At 38.8% G+C, this 24,640-nt stretch overlaps 1 long non-coding RNA gene across 1 annotated transcript in view; it reads right to left on the bottom strand.

The window, feature by feature from the left end:
* Nucleotides 1–24,640, bottom strand: part of LOC116939555 (uncharacterized) — a 75,550-nt gene that overhangs the window by 48,177 nt on the left and 2,733 nt on the right. Inside the window, exons 3-5 of the long non-coding RNA XR_012941088.1 lie at nt 20,874–21,434; nt 18,688–18,758; nt 13,800–16,300 (exon numbers count right to left, since the gene is read on the bottom strand). This is a non-coding gene — a long non-coding RNA (uncharacterized LOC116939555). The remainder of the gene's footprint in view (nt 1–13,799; nt 16,301–18,687; nt 18,759–20,873; nt 21,435–24,640) is intronic.

Genomic DNA, 24,640 nt, shown 5'->3' with positions numbered 1-24,640 from the left:
GCAATCAAAATTGATAACTCAGCACGGAATTACGTCGTCAAACAATCGCTTAACACTGAAGTGTCACTACACTGGCCTTAATGCCGTAATTACAACCCAGTTCCAAAGTGCTATGCATTGCATGTACACGTGAAATAAAATCATATTATGCAACGTTAGCTGAACACGCCTACATTTAAATCAGCCAAAAATGTATCATTATCGCGCGATAATGTGTAATGTTTACAACGTTTAATAAAGCCTCGTTGCCTGAGTGGTGTGAAACCTTGTTACGCTTCACCCACAACCGCCCGTTCACTTTTGACCTCATCAAATCGATTTTTTTTATCCTAGGCCAAAGGTTAGAAGTCTTACATAGCTCATAATCAATACCTTCCCTTAAGGTCAGAATTAAAATTATTATTATTGTTGTTTGGCCAGGATAGCTTCGCCGAGTCTCAAGCCTCTTTTGCAGGAGGTTTCTTTATTTGCAGAAAGTGGGAAACGCTGCCGTGCGGAATCCCAATCGAGTGTTTAGCAGCTCCTTGTTTCAGCGTTGGGATGTTTGGCCAAAACGAGTCAATGTTTTTTTTTGTTGTTTTTGTTTTACCTATGGGAGGAAAGTGGCGATCCCAGAGTAAACCCAGCGTAGCGGGTTCCGCACAACAACAATGAAACATTAATAACGTTCGGAGACGATGAGTAGGTAACTCTGCGTTGTGTCCCGTCCTCTGGACAAGTGTGCGACTTCCACAAACAGCTGAGGACCAGGGGGTTTGGTGAAAGGGCGAAACTTTATGTCAGAGTGTTCCTCACAAGGGCGATTGCGTATCTGCAATAAGTGATCAGAAACATCCCTCCACGTCCCAACACAGCAGCACAATTCCTCAGTGCGGAGTCAGCCAAAATCTACTGTGCAGGTGGCGCTCAGGGTCCAAACCCTGATCACCGTTGCTTTTTCTTAAATAATAATAGCAGCAATAATAAACTGCCTGAAGAAGGCCACTTGTGTTGTGGCCGAAACGTCGTGAGAATTTCATTGTGTTATTTTATTTTATTCATTTATTATTTTATTCTCATTCTACGTGACTTTACCGAAAGAACCAATGAAAATAAACTACCCGTAGCTATTTGCAGAGCGCACAAACTATACGTGTAATTAATTACAGGTGCTGTAGATGAACAACAGCACTCAAGTAAGTGCTGAAAGCGGAAGGTGTGGCACGCACAACATTGTACGAAAAACATTTATTTACGCCATAAGTGTGTATTAACGTTTGGTAATTACAGTAACGCTATTTATGAGGGGAAACGTGAGGTAAATATAAAAGCATTACATCTCAAGAATAGTTCATTCATACTTGTGTAATACAGTGCATTCAGACAATGTACATCTGGTTGCGTAATAATGCTCTCTGGATTGTTATAAATGAAACCTTCCTAACTATTAAAAAATATACAGATAAGAGAGCGGTGTCCTTGGATGCATCAACTTTATACAGCAACAATACGTGCCTTATACAAACAAGCGGTGTATGAGCACGACCATCGCCTAGGGTTAGTGGTGGTAAGGGGGTTTGGGCAGTTAAAGCATTTTAATGCTTGGGTCAGAACCTTCAGTTAAATTCCCACATAAAAGGGAAATGCTTCTTAACCTGAAATGTGGACTATGTCCTTTACTTAAGGACCAAATTGGAGTTGAATATTCTACCGCTACCTCACCATACACACTGCTCGAAGAAAACATTCTAAGTCCCTCTAAACATTCTAAGCAAATATCCATGGGTTTTAATACATTCGTGATTAAAACTGTAAAGAACAATAAGACAAAATAAACAAAAAGGTGTTTTACATTAACAAATATTGAATGTAATCTTCTGTCCTTTGGAGAAAAAAAATGCTCATACTCCAAAGAAAACCCCATCTGCGTTGGTAATCATATAATATATACAACTGTGTATATCTTCAAATATTGCATTCACATGTTCTGCTGCTTTCATAATGCCTTTCTAAATATGTTAAATATAATCAGGAAACATTCTTTATTCTTATACTTTGAGGATATTTCTGTGTTTTTATTTGAAAATATGCCTCAGGCCACTCTGTGAGATTGCACACAGTGTATGTTGTTTACAAGAAAGCAGAGCTATCAGGGCAGTAAGTGGTCAATGTGGCCATGACACAGGTACACCATGACCTGGCTTTGCCAAGGGAGGCCACGAGATATTTGATACCCACAAATAAACTGATGATACAGCAAACCTTACGTTTTTTCAAAAGGATGCGTAAAGCTCAGATGTAACACCCACAATTCAGTGCGTGCAGACTCATTGAGAATGCTAGAATTGACAAGCTTTCAAATTCACTTAAAGCAGAGGAGTCCTAAGGTATCAAGTTCCAGGACACTCATTGATGAAACATGCTTTAGGGAGGAATAACGAATTAAAAAATTCTAAAGAATCAAATTATTACAAGGTAAATTAATTATCTTCATAATGTACTTTAAAGAACACCTATTTTTTTTGGTATTTGGTGTATAAACCATTCTAAAACAAGCACGTTTAAATAAATAATCCACAATTTAACAACATGTTTTTATTTATTATTGCCAATTTGTGGAATGTATACCTGCATATGTTATTGCCATAATATGGTAATATAGAGATGGGTGCGCATCTTAGTTTAATGTCTTATCCCATTCATCACATTCATATGTTGGCATATTTTCTGGCCTGCAGGATTGCATCAATTTGGCTCAGATGCCCCATCACAACTGGTTAAACGTGACTAATGATGAAACGACTAAAAGGAAAATGGTGAAAAATGAGTATTGGCACACAGGAATGTTTTACATTGTTAGCCCCGAGCAAATGTAAATGTGGAATCAATTGTATAGCACCCAATTGTTCTAGGCAAAAGCAGGTCTGTTAAATCTTCAACAGCACATGAGGTAATGTTAACTGAAATGTAAAGTAAAATATACATTTTCTGAAATGTGATTTCTGCCTAAATGGTGAAACTCCTCTTTCTTTCAAATAGTGGTGTATGCATTGGATAGTGTTATCTGCATTTATCCATATTAGTATGCACGCCACGCAGTTACCTGTGGATAAATGCGGATAATAGGACTACATTTTTCTGCCACTTTTTTCATAACTTTTTTCATAACTTTTATCAGCAGAGATATGCAGACAGACAAGATGGCTTTAGCACTTCCACAAGACCGCTTCTGGGTGACCCATCCACAATTGAACACCGATATAACAGGATGAAGCTACCTCCACTTCCATGTGATTCATCTTATTATCCATGGAGAATGGGAAAAGGAAGAATCAATGTATGGCTAACGGGAATTTCCACAGATCAATTACTGGTACAGATATCATGAGATCTTAGATAAGATGAGTTTTGCTGCATAGAGTATACATTTTAATCATGCCCACATGCACCCCGATGTTTGTGAATGCACAATAGTGTAGTAGCTGAATTTCTGCTTAAAAGGTAGATATCCATTCACTGAGTTGTCAGAATAAAACTGTATTAATGTATTATTTTGTTTAATCAGAAGTGTTAAGCTACAACACATTTCATTGTGGCCCTGCTTGAAAGATTGTCTCATCAATGTACTTTTATTCGCCGAATGCAGTCTAGATGCCTGCGACACAAAATGAACACATAAACCCACGTTCTGACCATGCGTGCTCGACCAAATGTGTCGAGCATTTATTCTCTAAAACTTTCGCCACACAGGCACACACTACTGTCGGGCATCTTCAGTGGCATCGTCATCTTCAACTCCATCGTCAGCTTCTGAAGATCCCAGCAGTAGTGTGTGGCGAAAGCATGAGAAATAAATGCTCAACACATTGCCGAACCCTCCAGGTCACACTTGAATCACGAGTGGCTGAGCACAGAGATATGCACAGTTGATGTTGCAATGGCTGGAGCAGGTCAGTGAGTCGGATACCTATCGAGGCTTGTGACGAGGCCTACAGAGTAGGTGTGTAACAGTACATCGATTAATACTCATTATTCAGCTCAGGATGCATACAGCAAACCTCGTAAGATACCATGCTTTCAGTTCATATGTGTTTTACAAAATGGGTTCACGTGACTCATCCCCCCACTCTCCCGACGAGAGGCTGATATGTTTACAACCATGACAAAAAATATCGATATTTGAACTGAATTGCGGGCCAGAATTGTGACAATTAGTGAATTTGTCAGTGTGAATTGTTGCACTGAAGCCATAGAGAGGATGCTTATCTGCCTCTGCTATTGAAACAGCAAAATATAGGCCTAGTCTCTCAATGTGAGCATCATTATTATGACATATATTGCAGTATTAAAAAGTATATAAACTCAGACTCAAAGAGATTCGCAAGGAATTATAATACATTTAGAACTACAATAACAAAAGACAAATATGCGTAATTTGTCAGAGTACATAGCATACGAATCATATAAAAATTTGAGCAGCCATTTCAATGTAGTCTTTTCACGGATTCAGGAACATAACGTGAGTAGCCAATAATTCCACCGCACTCCTCACAACATTTTCTATGTTCAAGGAAAGTGGAATTGTGAAAGAGGCATCCTAAGTGCAACCTGGACGGTTTTAAAAGGAAACTTGCGCAACAACAAAAAACCCCACATCTCATGCCAAACATACATAATTATACATGTGTTTTGAGGATTTTTGGAATTGTTTATGGGCTATGAATCTGAAAATACGGTAGTTAGTTTCTCGCAAAAAACATAAAGTCGTATCTTCCTAAAACATTTTCAAATGCAAAAAATATTGATCATCTTTATTCCTGGTTGCCGTACAATATGAGATTGTCAGAAGTGGACTGAAAATGCAAAATCCATCTCTCACCATTGTGCTGGTTTTTGATGTCACAAATTGCTTTGTGATAATCGCGTAAATATATAATGGCATTTTAATGAGCAGTTTTCAGGATACGGCAGTACTTGTGTTTTATCTTCCTTTAAAAGTTATGCTGTTGGCTTCAAAATAATTACAGGATTATGCCTGAACAATGGAGCAGAGCAGTGGTGTCCGTATTTTGTTTATTTGTCAAGTGAAATATATTTCTTTCGTATACAGTGAGGGAAAAGAGTATTTGATCCCCTGCTGATTTTGTGCGTTTGCCCACTGACAAAGAAATGATCAGTCTATAATTTTAATGGTAGGTTTATTTGAACAGTGAGAGACAGAATAACAACAACAAAAAATCCAGAAAAACGCATGTCAAAAATGTTATAATGTGATTTGCATTTTAATGAGGGAAATAAGTATTTGACCCCTCTGCAAAACATGACTTAGTACTTGGTGGCAAAACCCTTGTTGGTAATCACAGAGGTCAGACGTTTCTTGTAGTTGGCCACCAGGTTTGCACACATCTCAGGAGGGATTTTGTCCCACTCCTCTTTGCAGATCTTCTCCAAGTCATTAAGGTTTCGAGGCTGATGTTTGGCAAGTCGAACCTTCTGCTCCCCCCACAGATTTTCTATGGATTAAGGTCTGGAGACTGGCTAAGCCACTCCAGGACATTAATGTGCTTCTTCTTGAGCCACCTTTGTTGCCTTGGCAGTGTGTTTTGGGTCATTGTCATGCTGGAATACCCATCCACGACCCATTTTCAATACCCCGGTTGAGGGAAGGAGGTTCTCACCCAAGATTTAACGGTACATGGCCCCGTCCATCGTCCCTTTGATGCGGTGAATTTGCCCTGTCCCCTTAGCAGAAAAACACCCCCAAAGCATAATGTTTCCACCTCCATGTTTGACGGTGGGGATGGTGTTCTTGGGGTCATAGGCAGCATTCCTCCTCCTCCAAACACGGCGAGTTGAGTTGATGCCAAAGAGCTCCATTTTGGTCTCATCTGACCACAACACTTTCACCCAGTTGTCCTCTAAATCATTCAGATGTTCATTGGCAAACTTCAGATGGGCATGTATATGTGCTTTCTTGAGCAGGGGGACCTTGCGGGCGCTGCAGGATTTCAGTCCTTCACGGCGTAGTGTGTTACCAATTGTTTTCTTGTTGACTATGGTCCCAGCTGCCTTGAGATTATTGACAAGATCCTCCCGTGTAGTTCTGGGCTGATTCCTCACCGTTCTCATGATCATTGCAACTCCACGAGGTGAGATCTTGCATGGAGCCCCAGACCGAGGAAGATTGACAGTTATTTTGTGTTTCTTCCATTTGCGAATAATCGCACCAACTGTTGTCACCTGCTCACCAAGCTGCTGGGCAATGGTCTTGTAGCCCATTCCAGCCTTGTGTAGGTCTACAATCTTGTCCCTGACATCCTTGGAGAGCTCTTTGGTCTTGGCCACGGTGGAGAGTTTGGAATCTGATTGATTGCTTCTGTTGACAGGTGTCTTTTATACAGGTAACACGTTGAGATTAGGAGCACTCCCTTTAAGAGTGTGCTCCTAATCTCAGCTCATTACCTGTATAAAAGACACCTGGGAGCCAGAAATCTTTCTGATTGAGAGGGGGTCAAATACTTATTTCCCTCATTAAAACACAAATCAATTGATAACATTTTTGACATGCGTTTTTCTGGATTTTTGTTGTTGTTATTCTGTCTCTCACTGTTCAAATACACCTACCATTAAAACTATAGACTGATCATTTCTTTGTCAGTGGGCAAACGTACAAAATCAGCAGGGGATCAAATACTTTTTTCCCTCATTGTATATTATGAGGCAAACATTTTAACTGCAATTTCTGGTACAACGATGGTGTACCTTTATCGGCACTGTACTGTGGCTGTTGTCATTGAAGTGAAATGGAGCAAATATAATTATTGAAATTATTCATTTTTCTGTGTATGTACCAAAGTCATATGTGGCAATTGTTTTAACTGCAGCCAAACTATTTAAACGATGGGCATTGGAAATAAATGGTTATTTGTAAATTAAGGGTATGCCACCAACATGCAGGGTATATATATGTAACTCCAATAATATTAGATCATTTTAACAAATGGCTGCAACATCCGGGAAGTTAAAATGATAAAATGTGCACTTACCTCAAGTTTTATTACAAACAATCTAAACATTCATCTCTACGCAGGCATTAAAATCCATGTATTTTGAAGTCACATTTTAAGATAAAATATTAAACGCTGTTTTCTTTGAAATTGTATGACCTGTTTTTCACGCACATTTCCACTTTTCGCTATCCGTGGTCAATAACTCCAGGAAAAATTAGAGCAAGTGAAAATGTTCCAGTTGTTCCATCGTTCATTTCGATGTGGATACATTACTGGCCTGGAGGTTCTGTGCACACTTCAGCATTCCGGCCACGCAGCAGAGCTGGGGCCCGCGAACACAAACAGCTCCCAGCCGTATCGTTATCTCGGATGACTTATACGCGTGCGCCGTGCTCTCACCTCTCTCCTTGGCAGCAATTTGCAGCGCTGGTGCTGCATGTGCATTTAGTAATTTACAATCATAGCAAATAAAGGTGCGATGCAATAGTCTGCAACCATTTTTACATTGACAGAGCCAAAAATGGCAGTTTATTGATTTTTTTTGGAGCTACAGGATTCTTCTGTGTTGCTGCACACTGACATTTTATATATTATTATGGTAAATACCCTGAACGTAATTGTACTGTTGTTAAGCGTCTAATATTTTTTCGTGTAGAATCTACTCAATTAAAAGAATAAAATAATTGCAGGTGTTGATCAGCAATAATTTATGTAGAGTAGTAGAGAAATTCACCTAAATTATTGTAATTAAATGAAATACTGTACGTGCAATTTGCCAAGCACTTGTAATATTAGTATGCACGCCAACAGCTAACTTTGTCACTGTGCTGTAAAGATTTAAGTGATCCAATACGCTCGTAATCACAAGTGCATATCTGTTGTATATGGATTGCCGGCAATTTTTGTTTCTCAATAGCAAAACGACATCTGGCATTCAATACTATTTGCTCTATATTTTAATTAATCAAGTCACGATTGTGGTAATACTTTAACTAAAACTAATAACACGTCCTGGCAGGGTGTTTATATCACAAATGCAAAACCTGCTTAGACATTATTTTAGCTGCAACAAAATTATTCTGGAATAATAATAATACGTGGAATTAAACAATGAGCAGAAGCTTCGGCATAAGTTTCAACTGTGGAATGTGTAACTCAACATAAGTCTAAAGTCAAAGTGGTTTCTTGCTCAAAATCAGGATGGTTCAGTGCTCATCTCCACTTTACAGTCACGAGCCAGTTAAGGAAAGTCTACATTTCTATGACAGGGACAATTATATCCACAGCATACTTTATGTTAACCTTCTCACAAATTGGTACTTGTATGCACCCCAGAGGGATGAAGGTGTAAGTGAACCCCCTATTCGGGATTTAAACTCACAATCTTCCAATTGCAGGCTGCACGCTCTTCCTCTTCGACATCTTGATGGAAATGTTTAAAATACCAGGGACCATTTGTTCATATCAGAAGGGATTCTTACGTTGATGTTGTTGCTCACTGCAATGCAAGTGGCAATGCTAACATTGCACAAAGAAACATTGCAATGTGGTATTTTGTCACTTGTTTCTAAGCATTTCTTCCAAAGAAAACGCTTTGTGTTTTGCAACTAAACAAAGTAAAAATAAAACTCTAATCAATCAACAATGTACAAATTGTACAAGCGCCAGATGGGGGAAACTATTAGTGATATGATTATTGGTATTATTATTGTGGTCCTTGTTCTCCGTAATTCCTTTTAAAGTGGTGTGTGGCTGGGCTTTATTGCAAAAGATGGTCTAAACCTTTTCCATTTCCCCGATATCGTGTGAATAATCTTAAACCATCCAAGATTAACCTTAATTCCCGACATTTTTATAGTTTAAAAAAATCCCCAAAACACACGACGTATACATGCCAACACCGAAAGCTCTTCAATAAATCCCTGCAGTGACTTTTATATGAAACATTGTAAAAAGAGGATACAACTGTCCCCCAATGCTAATTCTGCCACGTTGCCATTACGTTTCTATAATAGGCATACATCTTCCTGTAAATGGCCAAGGATGTGTGCATTATAATCTCATTACGTTTGCAAAACAAGTAGTGTGCTAAAAAATTAATGCACACCAGCTAATTAAATCTATTCATCCTTTAATTAATTGATTCTCGGTTGATATTGGAGATGTTGTGCTTTGAGTCACACATGTATGCGTGTTGCCAAGTCGTTTTGTTAAACAAGGCCGGACATGCAACTACAAGAGGTAAATTAATTGGCCTTTCCTCCGTTTCCATTAGGCACGAATCGATGCATAGACATAGTCAATTAACTAATATTATTCTGCTCGCAATGCACACATCAAATCCTTCACGTGAGAATTGATTACCTTCAATCTATGCAAATCTTATACAAATTATATACTGATTTTGCATGTGGACTAGCAATGAACAAAACTGTACAACAAAGACAAAACATTTGAAACTAGACAATTGGGATTATAAAAACTGGATTAAAACAAAATTAATTCTTGAAACAAATCACGGCCCTGAATATTGATAATTCGTTGAATCTTTGGGGGAGGAGGTATATCTTTTTAGATGCTTCATTCGCATTAATGTATAAAGTCACACAGACTACACCTCATATTTTACAAAGCCAGCGTGTTCTGAAGCATGCGCTTGGGCATGGTAGCAAAATCTAAGCTAATATTTCAACCTTACTCCGCAGAAACTTCAGGGGGATGGTTTTGATAACTGGAGCAGACGCACTGATAGGCTACACTTGTCTGAGCCAGGAATCAGATGCTTCAGTCCGAGTACTTGCCAAGATGTAATTGACATATCACTGCCTGCTAGCACTTCTGTGCTCGAACAAGTCTAGCAGCATTCAGCTTCAATGATTTTCTTCTTAAAGGTCTGAAAAAAAAATTTGCCCGGTCTACACTGCATGGAGTAAATGCTGTTTTGCTTTTGTTAATATTTTCCAGAGAATGGTTATTTATAAATTCATCATCGTGGAACATTTATCAATAGGGATGCACAAGTATACCGAATAATTTCTGGTAATGTATGGCCAAAACCTCTATTTTCATGATCATCACCATCAGCTACGGTCCACCCACGGCGAGAGACTTCACAATCCATCACGATCTCGCCATGAAAAAATGCACCTGGCTAAAATCATGAGAATAAAAATGCACATTTTTCGCTTACTAACTTGTGAGAATGATTGACAGCCGAGATTAATGCCTGCGAGTTAAGTGGCTGTGGAACATGACTTGAGAAGCAGAGGAAACTGGTGGAGTGGGGGGAAGAAAATCTTCTACTCGTGGGGTATTATGGGTCGGCAGGGCTCCTCCTTGCCAAGTCATGTTCCTGCTCATGGCACAGTTATCTCAACCTCGAAAGCACCTCCAGCTTCCCCTCTTTCCAGCAAAATCATGACCTCTTCATCTCATCATTTGTAATCACTTATGTTCCTTATAGTCACGTTAACATGTGCCACCCGAACAATTCTATGATTTTTTTCACGATTTGTGGACAGGTGTTGGAGTCACAGCAATCGAAAAATCGATGTGACTTTACCGAAAGAACCAAAGAGTAATCGAAACATCGTTTACATATTTTACACTGTGGCGAACGTAGCATCTCCAGTGGCCACAGGAATCACGTTAACCCAATACACACAACGTCCACACATAGAAAAGGATATATTCTCAAACGCTCAATTCGATACGATAATCGTGCATGCAAAAATGGATTTTAATCAATGATAGCATGCATTGTTACATTCCTTCTCCTAATGTCATTGCTTTTGTCACTCACTCGTCATTAACGATCAGATTAACCAATAGTAGTATCACCGTCTCCTCTCCACGAGTTGGAGAGCCACTTGCGAAGTCACTCTCTGCTCAGCGACTTTCCAGAATATTGGCTCACTAAACTCCGCAGTCATGTGGGACAATCGTCTGTCATACGCAACTCCCGAGTGGTAAACTATATTCAATATTTGTCCATCGTTTTAAGCGTGGATCCACAAATACATCATTTTTCACTGTGCTTCAGAGCCATTGACAATGGTATTTTTTATCTCTACTTGAATTCTCCAGCATAAAAAAGGAATGATAGCAACAACAATAAAATCTATTCAAGAACCCAAGACGCAGACATCAACGAGGGAAACACAGGTCACGAGCCTGCAATGAACCCAGAGGAATATACCCTCATATGAAAGACCGATTGGAGGCACTTGGGCTCACTGCTCTACCACAGTAGGGGGCCGTCCATAAATGACGTCACGCACTTAGGAGGGGGGTCAGACATTTGTGACGATGTGTGACGGGGGAGGGGGAGGGGGGTGAGAAATGTGACGTCACATCAAAATGCGCAACTTTAAATAAATATAGACAACACGTTCTACTTAATTAAATCGACTTTTTAATAAATGTTTTCTCCTACAACAGCAGAGTACAGTGCCACATTAAATACGCACTACAATGACAATAGTTTTAAGCGATTTTAATCATGTTTTATTTTTAAAATGGAAATATGGTTTTGGGGGGAGGGGGGGCAGAGCTTTGTGACGTCATATTTGAGGGGGGGGTGTGACTTTTTGTGACGCCGTGTGACGAGGGGGGGGGCGGTCAAAAATCGTCCAAAATCTCGTGACGTCATTCATGGACGGCCCCTAGGGGCAAGGATCGGGAGTAGCATAGATATAGCAAGTTTTAAAGGGGGAAATTACATTTTTATAACAGGAATTTTTTAAAGAAAAGGTGAAATACTTTTTCGCTGTTAGAAGGTTACTCCATAGACCATTAGTATGGAGAAAAAACGAAGAGGGAAGGAATGGAATCAATATAGTTGAGGTCTTCATGCCTGACGAAAATAAATCCATGCAGGTCAGCAAGCCATGACCAGAGGGATTAATAACGTATGAAATAAGAAGACAATGCAGGTGGGGGCTGACGACAGAGAAACGTCAGTATAAAAACAGTTGTATACAATTTTTAAGTTTGATTTAAGTTAATACTTTACCATTTCATCTTACTTTTTTCACACCTTTGAAGTGTTCTTGGGGTCTTTCGGTAAAGTCACGTAAATAGAAAAAATATAGCAATGTCAGTGTAACGACGTTTCGATCGCAACACAAGCAATCGTCATCAGGATCAGGGCTAGGCCGGCGCTGAACAAGATCCGTTTAAACCCTCCCCGTAGAGGCGGTTAAATCTTGACTTAAAGCTTTCGTGACTGCAGTCTATAATGTAGACTTATTCTTTGTTTCTTTCGGTAAATAAATAAAAAAATGGAACAATAAAAAGCAAAAACCACGACGTTTCGATCACAACACAAGCCATCGTCTTCAGGAGGAAAGAGACTGCCAGTACGATCACCGATATTAAGAACCAGGCTACAGTCTACATTATAGACTGCCAGTACACTCACCAAACTTAATAACCAGGCTACAGTCTACATTATAGACTGCCAGTACACTCACCAAACTTAATAACCAGGCTACAGTCTATATTATAAACTGCAAGTACACTCACCCAGCTAAATAACCATTGCTACAATCTACATTATAGACTGCCAGTACACTCACCAAACTTAATAACCAGGCTACAGTCTACATTATAGACTGCCAGTACACTCACCAAACTTAATAACCAGGCTACAGTCTACATTATAGACTGCCAGTACACTCACCAAACTTAATAACCAGGCTACAGTCTATATTATAAACTGCAAGTACACTCACCCAGCTAAATAACCATTGCTACAATCTACATTATAGACTGCCAGTACACTCACCAAACTTAATAACCAGGCTACAGTCTACATTATAGACTGGCAGTACACTCACCAAACTTAATAACCAGGCTACAAAAAAACGATGACGTTTCGATCGCAACACAAGCAATCGTCCTCTTTTTTCTCCTGATGACGATTGCTTGTGTTGCGATCAAAACGTTGTAGTTTTTTGTAAAAAAAAAACGTGTTCTACGTGACTTTACCGAAAGACCCAAAGAATATGAATTCCTGCAGTCACGAAAGCTTTAAGTCAAGATTTAAGCTACAGTCTACATTAGTGGTTTTTGCTTTTTATTATTTTTATTTCATATTTATTTTTTTATTCACTTTACTGTTATTATTATTTTTTAATCTAAGTGACTTTACCGAAAAAAAAACAAAGAATATGTAAGGGGCTAATTTGTCACTATAACGTTGCACCATACAAACTCCAAAGAGGCCACCTTCGGGACACAATTGTTTTAGAGCTGTTCGTTTTATTTCAATCATCACTCAATGTAAGCAGAGTCGACTTAATAATAATAATAGTTTACATTTCTTAGGAGCATTTCATCCGTAGATCCCATTGTGCCATTGACCTCGTTGTACCCCTCTGAAGAGTACGCTATGTACAAGTCATTTAGACGAATCCTTTTTACTTCCCACCGCAAGTTATATTTGCGAGGTAGCTGAAAGGTGGTTGTGCATCAAGTGGGTTCATGAACTCTCGTGAGAGAAGATTTGAGAGCTATCCTCTCGTATCCATAGTGGGATTTCTCTCCGTACTCCCACACAACACTACTTTAAATAGCGTTGACGAAACGTTACACATTGCAGGACCCTTGTTAAAAAAAAGACCTGAGACTCAAAGTTGCCCTGAATAAATAAATAATACTTGTAGTATTCACTAAAGTTAAAGGCTTGAACGAGATTGTTTAATTTGATCTTTAACATGGCTAACACTTTCAGTTTTTAAATAAGCCAATAACCATTAAAATCGTACCAAGTCACTTACTGAAATACAGAACAAAATAACTACTTACCTGAATATTGTGGTCAATAATCTTTTTTACCGTGTGACTAATTTAAATGCTTGAATAGGAGGTGCCTGTTGCTAACTGGCTTGGTGATATCTCTTGAGGCAGATGGAGGTTGTGGCAGTAATTGTGATCGTCCACAACAACTCATTCTGAGGGGAGTCACATTCCTCAAATACCACGTCTTCAGCGGAATTTATCGATGCAATAGAAATGCCGGGTCGGGGAACGTAGATAATGTTAAAAACAAGCCAGTATGTTTTCCTTTTCTTCTGGCCATGGAAATAGGCTCAACAAATACCGCAATTCCAAGAGATAAATCTCACTCAAGGTCACTCATTCCATATAATGTATCAGTACATTTCAAAACTTTGTACGAATTTAGATTACTATTGCAATTCTGAGCGCTCATTTTTTTTGTTATATATATTGTCAATTAGGCAATACAATGCTATACTAAATAGATTACATGTTTAAAACATATTTGTGTTTACACAGCTTCGAATGTACATGCTCACATTGAAAAATGCACCACATTCCAGTATTCCTATTAAGTAACAAAGCCTCTTTACTTCAAGGGAAACACTTAATTTCATATATTGTCAAGCATCAGTTGAATAAATAATAGAGAAGCATCTAAAATGTGAAATTCTATGGAGGGTCCAGTGGTATAAGCTAAATTCACAATATATTGCTGTGCTCCCAAGATATCCTAATCGGATACATGCACTGCAATGTGATCTACATAATCTCTGCGAAAGCTCAAAACAAATCGAATTAATATTGTTTTGCTGTTTAGACTCGCAAGATGCAATAATTAATGCAAAAAAAACACATGGTTGTAATAATAATAACAATTTCCAATCCTGTGTCAAGCTATTGCCTTATGAGGGTCTCTAGATGCCATGTTGGGCAAGGCGATTGCTTGCACAAAGCCTATACAGGCTTGGTGAGGGGTAGGCTAAGGACTGATTCAGATACGGCTCAATATGTTAATTATGACTGGATGGAAGTCTGGTCACCAGATTCAGAGTGCAAAATGTTCACCACTGAACTACAACATTATATTTCACGCAAATATAATTTCACAATTTACACTGCAGTATTTCACACGGTCGTGCTTTCAGAATAACAACAAATTGTTTGTTTGTAACAAATAATGCCCTATTGGAAATCAATATTGACAATTCAAGCATTAATAGATATAAACAGCAAAGTGTTGGCACCTTGATTAGCCTGCTATGATATGAACCTTGTGAATCGAGTGTTAACATGAGTGGGTAGTGATTCCTGTACCAGTCTTGTCCACCTGTCCCCATCTTCACCAAACTACACTGCCGAGCATGGGGAAGTATGGTCGAATAACTGCCATGGCCTTCCTACTCTACCAGTCATGGCGGTTGTTTTACCGTAATTCACTATGCTTATCAAACATCTGCCATGACCGACAGAGTTGGAAGGCCTTCACCTAGCAGTGGATTGACAACTGGCTGTAAATGATAAAAAAAATATTATTTTTAGAAATTACAGGACAAAATTCGGAACATAACGCCAGAAATATGAAACTGAAACATATTTTTGATAACAGGCATATAATTCATATCACCATTGATCAGACCGCGGTTGTTTTAATGTGTTCTGGCAGTTTTAAGCCAGAATGTTTGCATTCAATCGTATCTCGTGCAATTTTCTCCAATGCCTCTACATGACCATTCTTGTCAATTTATTTTCTCAATGTGTTTTATATTATATGTAACAAAAATAAGTGCAGTTCACCTTCTTTACTTAGACGTATAATTTAAAATTGTTTAAAAAAAGGAACATATTTGTATATATGTTAAACTTCTTTTACACTGTATGTTAGCCAACCGTGCTAATCACATGTGTGGGGAAGGACAACAAACATATTTGTCCATAACACTGCCTTAAATGCTAAATATGTAATCGGTGCCGTTTTGGGCAATGGCCCTTATTAATTGTACACAATAAACTGTCAAAAAATAATGTAAAAAAATAATGTACAAATTTAGTCGAGATGTGTTAATTTAAAAATGTTTTGAAAATACAGTATTCTGTATATGTAACATGTCTTGATGTAACCTCGGTCACCCTAGGCAATATTTCATGTGTCTCAATGAGTTAAATTTCATCTCCTGGTTAAATAAAGAACAGTGACCGAATGACCGTTGTGACACTTTACATTTGAAATTACGTAATTAGAGTTCGGGGGATTTATTTTTTACAAAACAGAGGCTAACCGAAGGCCCTGCCATGAGTTGACCTATAAGAAGAGCAGTACAGTGTCAGTCATTTAAAAATTCCAGTTAGACATGCAGCGAGTAATTTTATATTCATGAATGCAAGGCCCTTTTTAAAAAGTAATGTGCATACGTAGTATCTTGGTGAAATATCTGCCTTGGCTGCTTGATAAGAATAAGTGACTTGGCCAGCTCTGTCTTCCTGATGAGGTCACAAGACCACACTTACTCAACCTTCCCTGCACAAGCCTACGAGGGAAAAAAATAGATATGTTTCTAAGCATCCGTTTTTACCGATACAAGCACATGCAACTGTATTCAGATTTGTTTTCTCGTAAAAACATGCACATTGTACATTAAGAACGTGAGTAGTAATAAATGTGCAAATGTAATGGACTAGAAAGTTTGTAAGGATTGTGCTGTTTTGAGTTGTTGAATACAGCATTTTTAAGTTTGACAATTTTGATAAACCAGAAATTACAATAGACACTGACAAGAACATGTGTGTAGTATACAGAAACCAAAGTCACAGAAAATTACACCAGCATGAATATTCTTTAGTCTTGTATTATAAGTACTCTTCAATGTTCAAGCCAATGAAATAAAGTTGCAATAGCGATGCATTTTGTGCATAATGTAATATTTCATAGTATATATGTTTTTTAAATAATCATACATAACAAATTAAATAGTTGTGACCAAATGATGTTATAATCAAATAATGATCTCATTGTGTATTTACATCCCTTTAAATAATGCTGCACAGTGTAGCACCACATTTCAAAACCATATATTTTAACAGCTTACAAGAACAATTGTAACGTATCACGAAATCATTTACACAGATGTAATCTTTCACGCTGTAGCAATCCTCACATTTTAAAAGCATTGCAATTTCGTTCTTGTATTTTCCAGACCAACGTAGATGTGCATTGCCTTCCTAAAATACTTCATAGCCTTAAAAGCTCCCGAATGTTCTCATTTGTTATCCATTCAACCCGCAACCCTCCTCTCCACAACCTCATGCCTCCTCCCCCTACACACGCACATATCTTGCTGTACATCTACCTTGTGCTCAAGAAGGGTGCACAAGCTTCCTTGCACTCATTGCCATTCATCATTGTCTGAAGTCCACCACGTTATGGATGGCTACTTAGTTACATGTTCAGCTTCTGGTTTACAATGTTCCTTTTGCAAAAGCATAGAGGCCCCAATGAAGGATAAATCTCCAAGAAACATTTTTTTTAAATAAAAAATGTCTTTCTTCATGACAACTCAACTTGAAATCAGAGTAAAATTCATGAAAGCCACCTTCAAATTGAATGATAATTCTATGCGGTTTTAATGTTTCCCATTACCATTCACTGACCGATTGGTGGTGAGACAGATTTGCACATTAAGCACAATTTTCAGTGCCAATTTAAATCTTCTGAATGGCTAAACTGACAAGCGTTTGTGAAACTGCTGGCACCTTGTCCACACAGTCCATTGCTAAATCACGGGTTCAGCATAAAAATGGCTCTTTTGATCTCGTGCTCCTTTTTTTTCTCATCGTACACCATTTCAATCAGTGCCTGGCTCTTGGTGCAAGCTGAATGCCAAAGCATGGCTGAGTTTGATAGTGATTCGTAGGCCTTACTGTAGCCCTGCAACCTGGGGAAATAATTAGTGCAGCGTAAAGATACTGAGCCATCGTGATGCACCCCGCCATGGAACAATGAGGTGTCCACAGCAAATAACGATATATATTAATAGGGCAGACACCTATATAAGAGTGGCATGAGAGTCGGCTGAACGGGATGTTGGTTTATTCGGAGTTTTGCCATTCGACGGACAGCATGATTCCACTGTTAGGAGTCTGCTATTTTTCTGCAAACTACATTACCCATGCTGCAAAATGAAATGAATCCACATAGGCAGCAAGTTGGCTGGTCCATAATTGGTCGCGAAAGCCTACGTGTTAACGTGAAGTTGGCTGGTGTTTTAAATATTCTCTAAATTTAAACCTTATGACGAAGTTTAAAATAACAAATGCTCGGGGGACGACAGTAGCTGAGCTCACATCATTTAAGAGAACAGCTGCTTCGAAGCAAGTATAGGCATCTACATCTGTGTCGTCATAATCTCTTATATACAATTACATGTGAGTTTTTTTACAGAAACTCCAGTTTCTTTACTCGTGAAAAAAACTTTATTCTAAACGAGACCTTTCTGAGTATCTTAATGTCCTTTGGAGATTTCCTGGCTGTTAAAATAAAACATCAACTGTAGAAAGAAAGAGCTGACTTTTGGTAGCATCAGGTGATGGCGAGACCGAGAAGTGATGCCATGTGAGAGTTGAGGAGGTAACCTCCTCTCAGCATGGACAATCTGGTGCGGGGTATAGGCCTCAACACTTATCTTGCATTTCTCTCGCAATGCATCCTGGCTCCTGAATCCAGATTAGCATTAAAGGCCATCAGAATAGCGGGAGGAAAATAAGAATACAGTAACTTCCTTTAGCGTTGATCATATTTAGAGACACAGCTTATATTTTTTAAACAAAAGGCACCCTCGTGAAAGAGAATGATAAGACCTGTGGTGCACAGAACAATACCGAGCTGGCATACTTCAATGTTTGTTTAATCGTCTCTTACCTTTCCTGCAAGGCTTTTCCGAAATTAGTTTTGCAAAAAAAAAATGGTGATTATGGGATCAAGACCTGTTTCTGCAAAGGCAAAACACAAAGGAACGCAAACCAATACGTTTAAGAATCATTGTCCAGTCCACCGTAGAAACGTCGTAAATTGTTGGTCAAGAACCAGAATAACATGCTCCAGGGAATGTTGCGAGCACTGGCTGCAAGTTTTATCCTTATTGGAAACTTGGGATCATTCGAAAAATAAATATGTAAGGCACATTATATAATTGGGGATTATTTGTTTTAAGTGTATACGCTACTAACACAATGCTTGTGAGTAGTACATACTTGCATAGCCATTATTAGTTTTGGTGCTACCAGCAACTCCATACTGATTGTGGTTTACGCCAAAGCAAGGATTGCCTTTGTTCATCTCACAAGAAATAATAATCAATGTCTATTAAATGCTCACACCCTCATGTTTTCAATCTCCATTAACTTTTTGAGATGTTTGCTTTAAAAAAAATCATCCAATGAACAATAGCACTGCATTTACGTACCAGGTTTGAAGTCAACGGCATATGAAAGAGAGCCTGTGACTGCAAACATGGTGCGGTGCATAATGCATGAAATCTTTATTTACTGTGCAGCGTCACTTAACTTAATGTGGGGCGGAGAGGGGGGGGGGGATTTACAAAACGGAAACTCAGACATAAAAACTGCACAGCAAGCAGCGTTGCTAACTGCAGCCTGGTTTTTTTTTGTGATGAGCAGCCAATATTGTACACTGCTGCACCAGTGCACAGAGTCTGCAACGACGCATCACGCCATTACAGGAGCACAAGACTGGCAATTAGGCGCCACCAGCGATGCTCGTTGGAGAATAATTTGCAGCCGGGGTCTAATGGCATGTACAATTATCGCACACAATTTCATAGAGGCCGGGCAAAAAGAAGAGGAGATTAAATTGCTAAGAGTTGCATGTAATGCTTTCCAGGTCATCGATTTTCGTTATATTAAAAAAAAAATTGTCACGATCGATAGAAGATAATAGAAAGACACGTGTCATAAGAAAGAATACACTGGGGAATCAAACGGTTACTGATTTTGTAATAAATGATCACTTTGTCCATAACCAAATACAATATTGTTTCTTTTTTAATATAATACCAACGTGAGTATGCTGTAATTCAAGCACTTCATATCAATATGCATATAATACATTTGAATGGATTATGTCAAACAGATTTAGATACAACTTTTGGACAATGACATAAGTTTAATCCTTACATGAGTAGCGTGAAATCTTGATCATTTATGGCACTGCCTTTCCCCGAGATTAACATATGTTGACAGATCACAAAATTTAAGGTCATAATTAAGTTAAGATAATTCAAAAGTAAATATTTTTCAGAAATCTGACCTTTGTGCAGCACTAACCAACAATTTAATAAACATGGCTTAGGGGATGAAAACCACATCCACCGTTAAACAAAAAATAACTTTTGAAGGGCATACCTTTAAAATTTAAAATATTTGGATGCAAAATGAAAATCAGAAGCCAAATAAGGGACACAATGAACGATTGAGAGCGAATAGGAGATGGAGTCATGGAATTAAGCATAATTTGTCGACTAAGATGTATTGTAGCCACCACACACAACCCCGAGGTGGACACATCGGCAATGAGATTTCCTGATTGAACAGTCGATTGAGAATAAATGACCAGGGTGATGGAAGGAGGGAGCGACGGGGTGTTGCGATGTCAGACAGCATTTTGTTTACTTATTAACACGGACCTAAATATTGATGGGCTCTTTGAAGCATGATGGTATAATGGGATTCTAAAAGGGACCTTGTCCGAAAAACAGTGATCTGCATGGATCAGTAACTTCGCTACTGGAGCTAATTATACACAAATAGGTTCGGAAGTAAATTTCTTACAGCCATCTAAGGGTCTGGATTCAATGGGCATAAGAGTTTTAATATTTTCAATGTGGCTAACTACATAATTATCAATTGCTGATTAACGCGTTTACTATAGAGGTCCTGCCAATGAGTTATTTAATTACAAATAAAACTTGTAATTTCATGAATTAGGGGGCTTATTCTTTTAAAATTTCAATCAAGCATAATTTTAAAAATGAAGTGCGATTCAGCCGCCGGGTGTAGGCAAGCTAATAAGGGTAAACAACTTCATACCTCCACACATGCTTCCGATGCCAAAACATTTCGCCAGACCAACAGTAAATCTGGTATCGTCAAATGAGTTCCTCACTTTCTTCAAGCACCCAGCTTCAAACACCGACACCTCTTGCCTTGAGGCGGGAGAGCGTCGCAGCAGCAGTTTGCTCGCTGTGCGCTGAGCCCGGTGACTCGAGTTCAATTCCCCGCCGTGCTAACTTCCGCAGCGAGCGATAGCTGAATTGGTCATGGGCCAACAATACACCTGCTCGCACTAGCCAGCATCGTGAAGTATGGTTAAAAAAAAAAACAGACCTCATGAATGACGTGACATGGAGAGGCCTTCACCCAGCTGTAGATTGAAAACTGTATAATTGTACTGTATATGTATAATGCTACATTTTACACGTTTCCTTTTCACATTAATCTAAACATATTATGTTGTGGGTTTTTTTTTATATTTGCCATTGTATCAAGATTTACCAAGATGTTGTTCCATCTATGAATTTTAAACCATTCGTCTACACTTTTGAAGTGTCGGTCCCTCATGACAGATGGACAGCAAGACCCATGTGTGACCTGGGGAGGAAAAAAAAAGTGAACAACAAATCATTAATATTTATCTATGCCAGACCATATTGTTGTGAAAGCTGTCACTTTTGGTCGATTAATTCTTTGACGTCTTTCCTGGCGAGGCAGTCCCCTTTTCTGACTGTCAGAATGTCTGTCAAAAACATCCCCTTCGACGAGCCTAGAAGAACAGGATGATAAAAAGAAGATGGTTTACAGTACTTAAATGTGCTGCATTAAAATTCTACCATAGAATTCCTCTGTGGATTCATCACGACCACAGGCTTTAAAGTTGTCTGCACAACCATTTGTTGTTATTCCTCCTTGGATAAAATACATCACAACGTAAGAGGGCCTTAATGCAAACATTATTTACGATGGAACAGCAGAGCTGAATCAGAGGCAACACTATCTCCTCCAAATTTGCGGCTCAACGATGTCAACTCCCAGCTCTGACACTTGGCTGTTTGTGGTTGGCGATTACAAGGCATTGCTGCACTTGAAAGTTAAATTATGGCAAACTGAATAGACAGTCTTCATATCGACTCGACTAGTGTTTTCCATTATGAAATCATCAAATTGTCATCTTCATCAGACATGATCAAGCCACTGCTGGATGAAGGCCACCCTAGGCCTTCGCCATGTCTCAGGATCCTGCAATGCAATAATAATTAACCGCAGCTCCTGCCCACCAGATTTTTACTTCACTATCCCTTCAGTCGATGTCCTCTCAGACGCATTTCGTCACTTAGCTGCCACCTCCGTCATTTGCGATGGAAAGTACCTGCTTTATGCCTAATGAAAACACTTCATATATATGTATATAATGTATGATAAAGGTTATAAAAGTTTCGGCCTGGCATTTTGGTTCAACCAATTGCAAGTATATAGAGTAAAGAAGCTAGGCAACATTTTATAAATTCATCACGTGAACTCGTGACATGTTTTCATCATTAGGGATCGGCAACTCCCTGGCAGATGCTACTTTCGCAAGACCCGCATGTAAGACAGGTAACAAACATTACACATTTGGCTGCCGATCAATGAACTACAAGTGTCTGTACATCTGGCCGGTTGCTCTAAACTTGGTGTTATTATCCACTGTTAAAAAAAAACTTCTCCCTTTGATTTACATCAAATATATATATACAACAGCTCTTGAGATGTGCTTGCAGTACACACATCACACAACTCAAGTAAACATTGTTTTATTTTATTTTACCAGGCAAGGCCCACTGTGCTATTTTGCTTGTTTTCAGAAGCGACCTGGCCACAAATAACGCCTCAACGAAGTGGCTTATCACGTGGAAATGTATAGCAGCCAAATACTCTAAACGCATGTTTCTAATGTGGAGGGAAAACCCGGATGATTCGGAGAAAAATCCACGCGACTACGGGGAGAACATTCAAACTCCAAATATGCAGGCATCTGAGTCGGGATCAAATCCACGACCTCCAGCATACCAGGTGAGGTGGTCACCACGGTGGCGAGCCCAGATGAGCTGCTCACTCTACCACTGAGCCACCTGGCTGTCCACTTGATTGTACAACTGAGTTTTGTTTGATTCAATTGACTAAAAAGTAACGTTGAGTGATTTAAACTGAAACACATGTACCCTGCAGATGTAAATTATATAAAACAATGGCTAAGCGACACCGAGTAAAATGAATGCACAAATATAATCCACCGATGAATATGCGCTCTTTTTATTTATTTTTACCGGTCAGTAATTTTTAGTGTGAAAAATGAGTGTGAAAAATCAAACAACAAACACCCACCGCATCCATGTACTGTATCAGAGACAAGACAACCAATCAAACGGCTCAATTGCTTGCACAATGTCCTGTATTCCAACATCGATGCAGGTGTGGGCAGGTGGAACAGGTGATCGAGACAGTGCACATTAAATCTTTTGACAGTCACAAAAAAAAACATTCTTTGACACTGTCTTGATTCAATCCTGAGTTTAACTAAAACTGAATTATAAAATGTACCCATTTTAAAAATGGTGTCTTGTTCATGGACATGCTGTCAATCACTAAATTACATATATCTAATGTGAGGAGTTGCACACTCTTCGTTACAATAATTCAACATCATACAAATCAAACACATAGATGACCGTTCATCTGTAGGTTGTGTCAAGTTTATTTTTTCTCATTTCACCAGAATGACTACAATATATATTTAATTCAGCATTGGCAAGAACAGGAAATGTCCATTGCCACATTGGTGGTATTTTAAATGCAATTTCCTGAAACTCTGGGGATACCATATGTTTTGACCACGAGGAAGTGAAATGACAAAGCTGCCACATGTAATTGTGCAAGAGCAAAGAGCAAACCATGTGTAGCTGTAAAACACCAGGACCACAATTTCATCCTTTCACCCCGCAGTGTTATTTTCAGTTCATTACTGCTGACTGCACACAATGATTGTAAAAAATAACCCGATACAATTTTCACAATGATTTTATACGTGGATCTGAGACTCAGTCGTTTTATATTGTATAAATGTCACAAACGAGTATTAAAATGCCTTCCTCCGTTCGTATGAATTATAATTGAATGAGTTGAATGCATTCACCAAAAGTGAAAGTCGCTGAGACTGTATGTGTCCCTGGCCCAAACAGAATTATTCTACCACAGCTGATATAAAATGACAAAATTAATGCCTGGCTCAGCAACCCTGAAATAAATGCAATCGTGGGCAGTGGCCAAGGTCTGGAGAAAACATTTCCTTTGCTTGGCCACTAAGTATTTATATTTTCCTCTAGATTTCCATTATTCTCTCCTTTGATCTCAAAACGATGGTTAGATTTTTCACAAAGGGCTTTACCGGGCCTCCATGTTAAACGAGGAAAGCAAAAAATTGACGTTAAAATTACCAACTTCATGTACCCCTGCAAGACGGCATGACTTACCAAACATCTTGATTTCTACTGAATAATTGCATTTTCTTATGCTATATATCATCACGTCACGTAACAATACATAACGAGACTGATGTTTGACGGTTTAAAAGCCTATTTTTTCTCTGGTGGTGAGTCACAGCGTCCATTACTTTTGTAATCTGGAACCAACAAAACAGTCAAGATGGCCCCATTGTATAATGTGGACTCACAAGTGCTTGTCTTTAAGAGCACATAGGTGTGTGCGAGTGTTTTTTTCTAATTACCCTTATACTTTACGAGCAGGGTGCACTAATTGGAACC

Source organism: Petromyzon marinus, chromosome 6 (assembly GCF_048934315.1).
Source record: "Petromyzon marinus isolate PM22_M1 ecotype Great Lakes invasive population chromosome 6, UKy_Petmar_22M1.pri1.0, whole genome shotgun sequence".
Classification (NCBI taxonomy): domain Eukaryota; kingdom Metazoa; phylum Chordata; class Hyperoartia; order Petromyzontiformes; family Petromyzontidae; genus Petromyzon; species Petromyzon marinus.
The sequence above is the reverse complement of the archived record's forward strand: the minus strand, read 5'-3'. Positions and strand labels throughout refer to the sequence as shown.